Source organism: Choristoneura fumiferana, chromosome 13, assembly GCF_025370935.1.
Source record: "Choristoneura fumiferana chromosome 13, NRCan_CFum_1, whole genome shotgun sequence".
NCBI classification, from domain to species: domain Eukaryota; kingdom Metazoa; phylum Arthropoda; class Insecta; order Lepidoptera; family Tortricidae; genus Choristoneura; species Choristoneura fumiferana.
The window spans coordinates 7,100,491-7,109,611 of NC_133484.1; the positions used below are offsets into that span (position 1 = coordinate 7,100,491).

Consider the following 9,121-nt stretch of genomic DNA (forward strand, 5'->3'; position numbering starts at 1 on the left):
TTCTTAGTCATTTTGAAAATACGCGTAGTATTTTTTTTTTTGTATATAGGGGCAAAACGAGCAGGCGGATCGCCTGATGGTAAGCGATTACCGTCGCCCATGGACACCTGCAACGCCAGAAGAGTCACAAGTGCGTTGCCGGCCTAGTAGGAGTTACGCTCGCTAGGTATGTTAGTACGAAACATTACAATCATAAAAAAAAACCTGACATAGCTTTAATCTTAAATGTCAACTAGGAAACATAATTCTTGTTTGACAAGATAATTCATATAAATTAGATACTAATAATGTCACTGACAATTGTCACGTTGGTGAAATAGGCGCCTGGGGGTACGGTAGTGCCCTCGCCAAGCCGAGCGCAAGGCACACTGCTGTCCATATTTTTTTCGCATTTTTCACGTTTTCTATCTTGCATCACTGGGATAAATAGATACAAGTAAAGTGAAAGCCTGAAAATCTATTCATTCTTTAAGTGGTTATAGATTTGGAAAGTTACGCAAATTTGAAAGCGACTTTCCTTAAAAATGTAATATTTAATTTTATTAAAGGAAGAACGAAAGAATTAAGAACTACCATAACCGTTAAGAAATAAGAATTAAAATACCTAAATATTTGTTTTATTTTCTATATTCAAATTCACAAGGCAATTCGCAGCAATAATAGCTGTTATATTTTAAACTGTAGGTAAATAAATTCAATTTATGTATGAAATCTCATACATATACGAAATGTTAATAATAATAGCAATCCGATTTTAAAGTTAGAGAACAACACAAAATGCAAAAAATTATCTTTGCAACCAAGCCCTTCTTCCGCTCGTTTCATTACAATTCAGTTCCGCTACTCAACAACAGATGGCGCTGGTAGTATCTTCACTGCAGAACTTACTAGCTTGTTGCTCAAGTCTTTGCAACATAAAAATCATTCATTCATTTTTATAAGAGAAAAACTGTGTAATTAAACAAGAGCGTTCGAAAATAGATGGGTTATTATTCAACATAACATCACTTGTAGTCTTAAAACCACAAGTATAGTATTTAATCAGTTTGTAAATAAAAACGTAGGTATGCAAAATAGTCTCACCTAAACAACCAGGTGTTTAAAAGCAATTAATCTTCAACAATTGAATCAGTCATTTGCGTGGTTACATTTTTATTTGCTTAGGTTTTTGCATAAGTATATGAGGAACAGCGTTTCGTTTTTTTTTTCTTTTCACTGCCGGTCATACTCTGAACGATTAACTTTAATTACGAGGTTTCCTTATTTATAATCCGTAGGCATTACATCCATATTCTTAGAAATATTCCTGAGCAAATGCAAAAGCATCTATTCTGACATTTTTAAAATAGGTTTGTAGGTATTGTATAGAAATTACCACCTTAACCGAGAAAAGCTAGCGGAAAAACGCACTGGCGCAAACGTGTTTTGGAAGGTCGCAAGTATTGCTATGAAGCCTGGCTCAATTTTTGTAATAAATAAAAAAAACACGCTTTTTAGTGTAAATAATCTAAGATACAATAGTTTAATATCAACTACTCGTCACCTTTTACAAAAGATTGCTTTTTCTGATGCAGAGACGTTCATTATTGAGGAGTCCTGGTGCTTCACCACCCGTTTTACCATATGCATTACGAGGAGCATAAATTGCTTATAGCAACTGTGTCAAATTAATTAAAATTCAACCCGGGAAATACTTGTTATTGAGTAGTAACTCCGATGGTCAACTGTGGTCTTCATCACCAGTTCCACTTCACCAAATGATGATTTTCTCTTGAAAATGCACGAGTTACTACTAATATACATATATTTTATACCTTAGGCTGCTATTTACTCTTAAACTATTTTTTTTTAAATGTTCAAACCTATAGGTAGTTTACGTTTTAGAGGGGGGGGGCTCGATTTTAATGAAAATTTACAATTTAAAAGACCTATCCAACGATACCCCACACCAGTTGGATGAAAAAAAAAACACCCCCACTTTACGTCTGGGGGAGGTACCCTAAAAATTATTTTTTGTACCATTTTGTCGGCATAGTTGCTACATAAATATATCCGTGCAAAATTACAGCTAGCATCTAAAACTGATAAGTCTCCCAGCAAAGCCGACGAAACTATAAGGATTCCGTTTTTGCCATTTTGGCTACGGAATCCTAAAAAAGTAACAAGGAAACGTACTTAAATATTAAGGCAAAAGGAAAAATGTTAAAGTAACATTCACCGGAGTTAGTTTCTTTCTTTGTTGATACTCTTTATTGGACAAAAAGGGAATACAAAAAGGTTACAAAAAGTACTAAGTACCTACAAAGGCGGACTTATCACTGAAGGGATCTCTGCCAGTCAACCTTTGAGCGGTAGAGAAGAGCCAAGTTTTAGGAATAAGAAGGTTAGGAATTTTCATGTTATTTATAGTAGGTTCTAATTATTAGGTTATAATTATTAATAAATAATAATAAGGCACCGTTATGGAGCCATGGGACATTAATTAATTTGTCCATTTGTCCCACTCCGAGATTAACCTATGAATTTTTATTACAACTGAGAAGAGGAAATTAATATTAAATGATTCGTGTTTCGCGTTCTGGTGGTAAATGTTTTGAATTGTTTTTATATGATCGAATTGACCTGTGTTGTGTAATAGGATTTTTTCTGGCTTTTATTTAGTTGCTAGCCTAAGGTCGAGTAATTTTGGCCTTAACGGGTAACATTGGCCATTGGTATTAATTCGGTCTAAGTTTTACTCATCATAATCATCATCATCATCATCATCATCATATCAGCCGAGGACATCCACTGTTGGACGTAGGGCTCCCCCATAGACCTTCAATTGCTTCGGTTGGGAGTAGCCCATATCGTCCGCGAACCCGTGGCTTTAATATACCTATGTACTTATAGTATATGTGAAATTTGCGATTGAATCTATTGACAGTCCCGTCTTCTTTCTTTTCTAATCTAATATAAAATTGTTGGGTCAAATTTTTTTGTGAACAAGCTAGGCGAAACGGCTTGACCAATTTTTATGAATATTTTATGTATATTCGGTAGGTCTGAGAATAGGACGTAAACTATTTTGTATTTTTCATACCTACTTCTACGCGGACGGAGTCGCGGGCAACAGCTAGTGTTTATGTATTTTTTAAATATTCGATTTTGTAAATCATATCCAAATAATTTCAAAAGGAAAGACCAGAGGCCTTATGTGGACACACTTGGAATCACAATCGTTTTCGCCATACGGTATAAGACGTGTCACACGGTAAGTATAAGACGAGAAGAAATTTGATGGATCGGGCGTTAAAACTAACACACATAAGTACCTATTACAGAAATTGTAAAGCAACGAATATTTAATAGGCTCTCAAAGAGCTGAGTTTGCGTCGGAAAAAATTAGATTTAAATTATATCAATGGCTTAAGGATAAAGTACTTTATGGTCGTCCCGTGATTTCGTGCCATTTTGACACATTCGCGAATAAAAAATAGTTTGTATTTAGATGAAGATTTTTTATAATCGTGATAAGGTACCTAAATACTACTTATTTTTAAGAAAGGCACCTCAACCAATTTCCTGGTTGCCCTATAAAGTCAAAGATGGTAATGCTGCATAGGATGGTAAGGAAATTTGACAAGTTGGTAATGAACAACTAAAGAAGTAATGAAAATTTTCTGGATGGTAATTTATGATTAGGTAGGTAATGAAACAATTTGTTGTTAAATTATGTGAATCAGTCTCTTTATTACCAGCAGTCTTTTATTTAACAAGTTTATTTGACATTCTATAAACTAACAACAGTGTTTTAACGGTAGCTACATATAATAAGATATGCAATCGACTGTAAAATTACTGTTTTACATAGTCATTTATTTAGTTGCGACACAAACAAATAATAAAGAATCATAAACTTAGAAAAAATCTTTAGTCAAACCCGGACTAAAAATTATAAAAAAAAGAAATAAACATTATTTAACAAAAATAACCCAAGTTCACTGCGACTTAACAGTCAAGTTAATATTCTACATTATTCGTTTATTATACAAAGTTATTTACTATTTCAACACATGTCGCAGTGACAACATTCATAAAATAACATAGTTATTAAAAATTCTTAAAATAATAAAATAAAAAATTATGAGATCAACAACCAAAAAATTTTATAACTATTAGGTACCACACCCCGGGACTTATCACGCTAACAAACGATAATTACCTTGACGTTTTAGCCACATTGCAGTGGCCGTGGTCAAGACTAGACTGAAGTGTAGGGTATTATATTTGCCCAGCCACGCAAGTCTTTCAAACTACCCGCACTTGATTAGAATTCGTAACGACACCCGTATCTCGAGCTACCCCACTTGGTCGCAATTTTTGAGATGGGGTAATGTTACAAAATTGCAACCAAGTGCGGGTAGTTCGAGATACGGGTGTCGTTACGAATTCTAATCAAGTGCGGGTAGTTTGAAAGACTTGCGCGGCTGGTCAAATATAATACCCTACATTTCAGTCTTCGTGATAATGATAAGGTAGCATTATTTATATTCGTATTTGGGCAGATTTTTAAATTCAAACTGCCCCTTTCTGTTAAAAGTAGGATTTGCTAGTAATTTTAAAATACGGCTTTCAGTGACACTGTCTTCATCTTTAACGTCTGGCCAGTTAAATTTAAGTGATTTTCCTTGCACTTTTGTCAAGAAGTTAATTGTATGCATATTATTACAGGATTTTGTATTTCTTTCGGATTTCTGCCGGGATGGGAATTGGAAGAACGTCAAAATCAATTTCATCCTCAACTGTAGCTAGACTATGAATATTATTAGGCAAAGTTGGTGTGTCAATGCGCAAACTACTTATCAACATCATTCCTATCATTTGCATGTGATACATCATAATGCAAAGTGCCAAGATGATGCATACTGCATTGCATGGTACATCGTCTTGGCAAGTAAAGCAACTAAGGCTACGAAGTGCTACTCTTCCTGGCACTGATAAAACTCCAAACAACCTGAAATAAAATAATATAATTAGAGATAATATAACTAACTACTTGTAACGTACAAATTGGAACTTAATAAAGAAGGGCAATATTTAGATTTAAAATACCTGATGTACTTTCATCGTTTCTTTGAAAGAAGGGATTTTATCAGGCCACCTTTTTCTGTTAACTTCCTCTTCACTGATGATATCGAAGTGGATATTTTCAATTTTTTGGCTAATGATTTTAACAAATTCCTCGAATGAACCAACGTCACCGCCAAATTTTACAAAATTATCTGCTGTTCGCTTGACAACAGCCCCAATTCCGTCTGGTGCTCCTTTTCCATGTCCTGCTTCTTGATAATTCATAAAACATCTATTCTACCCATAATTACCGTTTTTATTTAAGGTGATATACCTACATCCGTATTAAATACTAACTATATACTACTTTATATTAACTTACCTAAAAAAACATTGAATGTTTCGCAATTTGTTCATTACCATCCAACGGCTTTCATTACCATCCTCTACAAATGTGGAAGGAATGGACGGTAATGCAAAGGACAGGAATGAAAAATAGATACTTTTTCATTAATTATTCTTAAATCAGATGTCCTTGAAATTTTAAATTAAAACTGTAAGTAAATCCACCCAAAAGGAATACTTTCTTAACGTATAAACAAAATCAAAACCATTACTTACTTGTGAAATGTCCGGAAGGTAATTATAAACACACTGTACGAAACGCCTTCCTTGTCGCGGAGATCGCAAATATTTTTTTTAAATTTCACGTATTCCACCCCGTTCGAACCGTGCCGGTCGACTGATTATTGCGTCATACAATGGAGCAATATAAAGTTACCAGAGACGAATTTAGGTGGTTTAATTTGTTGTAACGTATTGTTGGAAGTGAATGAATTTTTTTGTTTGACAAAAATATAGTTACAAAAATTTATTATAAAACTGTGTTCAAAAAAAATAAAATTTATACCAATAAGTAAGGAGTATTTAAGGATTCTACTGACATAAACAAGTTGGGCTTTCTTGTGATGAGATTGTAGAAAAATAATATTCCAACTATGAACTTGTGTTGGAACATTGGAGGTGAATGAATTATTTGCAAGTTTTCGTGTCTTAATAAATTTAAATAATGTAATAATAGTATATTAGTTCAATGCACTTTATTAAGGTTCTAAATACATATCGTTTTGCATTAGCAGAATTTACGTTGACTTGATTTTTTTTATCGAAAAGTACAAGAACATGTGATTGGCACGAAATGACGAACGACCTTATGCAATCAAAGAATACCTACTGGCACATCGATAGTTAAATTAATTTAATTTGTCAATAAACAATATTTAATCTTGTTTATATTAAATTAGTTTCAGTACCAAAAAAACATTTCGACGTTGAAGGAGAAATTGACCAAGCGACATTTTTTAAGATAGTGAGTTATATTATATACATGTTCGCAATCAGGTAGTTTTTTTCTGTCGTTTGAGCAACATTTTCACAAAAGTGTTGCTTAGTCAACTTCTCCATTCAACCGTCGTTTTCATGAATATACCTACTAAGATAATATTTGTGTGAATACATGTTTGATAATAAAATATGTTTTAAATTTTTGTTGTTTTTTAAATAATTTTGCGCATAAAAAATGACTAATTATACCTAAATATAAATATGATTAGTAATTGACACTCAATTCCCAATACTCATTGTCACTCCAAGGTCACACACAAAGCTGTCAATTAACTTTTAAGACGTTTTTATTTTAACTATCCCGTTTAATCAGCCGTTACCTAACTGCTAGGTCCTAGCAGATTCAACATTATTGGCAAAAACTGGCACCTGATTAGAATAGAATAGAATCTTTAATAATTAACTGACTTCAAAAAAAGGAGGAGTTATCAATTCGTTCTATTTTTTTTAACAAGCGTCTGCCCGCGGCTTCGCCTCCGTTTCAATTTTTTTTAATGTAGGGATCACAAGTCTTAAAATAATAGGTACACCGATGTTTCATGAAAATAGGGACATAGGTATAGGTATAGTCAACTGTATAAAAAAAGAGACATACTCGTATAAGTAGTTATCATGTTTTACAATCCTCGTTCTTCGTATGGAAATTAATTTTTTCTTTGCTTAGCGTATATTTATATATTTTTATGCGAATAAGTATAATGAATTAGATTTTGTCGTAAAAGAGTCCACTCATAACATTGAATGAGCATGAACAATCAATTCAAAATCATGTCCTGCAACGGCATTAACTTTATAATTTTAAATAATGTTGAAAAGCAAAACAGTGTTCTCCACGAATAAAACTTCATCCTGGCCGAATATAATATGGCAACGTCACAACGTCAAAGATGATTTCAAAAACAAAGCTCATTTAAAAATGAATAGCGGATCATTCAACTCCAGTAATTCTCTGGAAGTTCCATTTGTAAAGTTTAAAATTGAAACGAAATTCCGTTCCGCAGCGAGCTGTCAATAAAAAAATAAGGTTTTATTTGGAAATTGAGTGCTTATTTCTGTTAAATGTATATTTACATAACATATAAGGGATATGAATAGGTAGGAGTGAAATTACTTATGTGCTTGTTAGATGTGCAAACGTGGGATTATACCTACCGATAAATAAAAACAATGTATAACCTCTTTTTTTCAGTAATATGCCAAGTAATACAGAATTGTTCAGACGATTAGTATTTTAATAAATTATAATAAATTAATTACTGATTAAACGAAATTTTGCTTTCAGAGTGAAAGGTTTAAAATAGTTACTTAAACGGCTCAAAAATTAAAACTGAGTAGACTCATTGTGTCAGCTTAAATCTTTGTTACTTGCTTGATAATCAAATGAATAAGATAAGACGATTGCGAAAAAAAAGACGTATATTCTTTCAGTCTAAATACCTACCCAACATTTCGCGACGGCAAACAGCAAACTAGACCCTATGAATGTTTTATAAGATAGAGCTTTACGGTTTGGACACTTACTTAGATAGGTACTTTTGAGATTGCTTTACGCAGGCTCTGTAGACTACAGATATGAAGAATGAACTATAACCACTCATTAATTTTAGTTAGAATCGAGGCAACTGAGTCGCGTAGGTACCACTCCTTTTATCCAATTAGGCCTTAAACGCCTTCCTGCAAATCTAGGTGCTTTGATTTGATGCTTTGGGCATTTAGATTTTAGATAAACTACTTAGATATTTTGTTGTAAGGAGTAGGTACCTACAGTAAGTTTGAGGAAACTAAATGTCGTCATAGATCATGATAATTCCGAAAATTGATCGTTATAAGATGTGGCAATAAATGTGGCTTACAAATCAGAATGACCTCGTGGTCAATGAAAGCTCAATTTTAATATATACCTACTTAATTTACCTATAGCTTTTTATTAATGACCGAAGAAATAAGACTTGTTTAGCAAGAGAAATAATGCACTTTTTAACTCGGACCACCCAACGTCCTGTCCGTCACATTGCTACCACAATCTTGCTCGCTAATCCTGCCGTAAAGCAGCAGTGCTTGCACGTTGTGTTTCGGCGTGGAGAGTTAAGACAGCCGGGAAATTACTGGCACTTGAGGATCCCATCTTAGGCCTTAGGTTGCAACGCATCTGCAATCACCCTAGTGTCTATGGCCGTGGTGATCTCTTTACCATCAGGAGACCCACTTGCTCGTTTTGGGCCATGCAGTCGTATTAAAAAATTAAAAAAAACATACCTACCTACTACAATTTGAACCATCAACCTTAATATACCTACCCATCTACCATCAATTTACTAAACTTATGTCCATCTTAGTTTTTAAAAATCTTGATTTTTTTTACAAGGTTATTCAAAGTAATTTACCTTACCTTTTTGATTGGAATATTTCGAATTAATTTATTATCTATTTTATTATATTTTTATTCAAATCGAAACTTAAAGATACACACCAACTAAAAACTTTATTGAGATATATAGACGTTAGTATATGATTTTAAAAATGTTTTTTTATAACAAGAATAATTAGTCTTAGATTTTTCATCCAAATGTCAATTTTAAATAAAAACACACTTTGTCTACTTGTAAAAAACATTCTTTAATTACTAATACTTAGATAAATACTTGAGTTAGAATAGTATGTAAAA

General features: G+C 33.1%; 1 protein-coding gene across 1 annotated transcript in view; it reads left to right on the plus strand.

The window, feature by feature from the left end:
• The window catches only part of LOC141434471 (uncharacterized), a 13,883-nt gene that overhangs the window by 4,308 nt on the left and 454 nt on the right, over positions 1-9,121 (plus strand). The window lies entirely within an intron of this gene.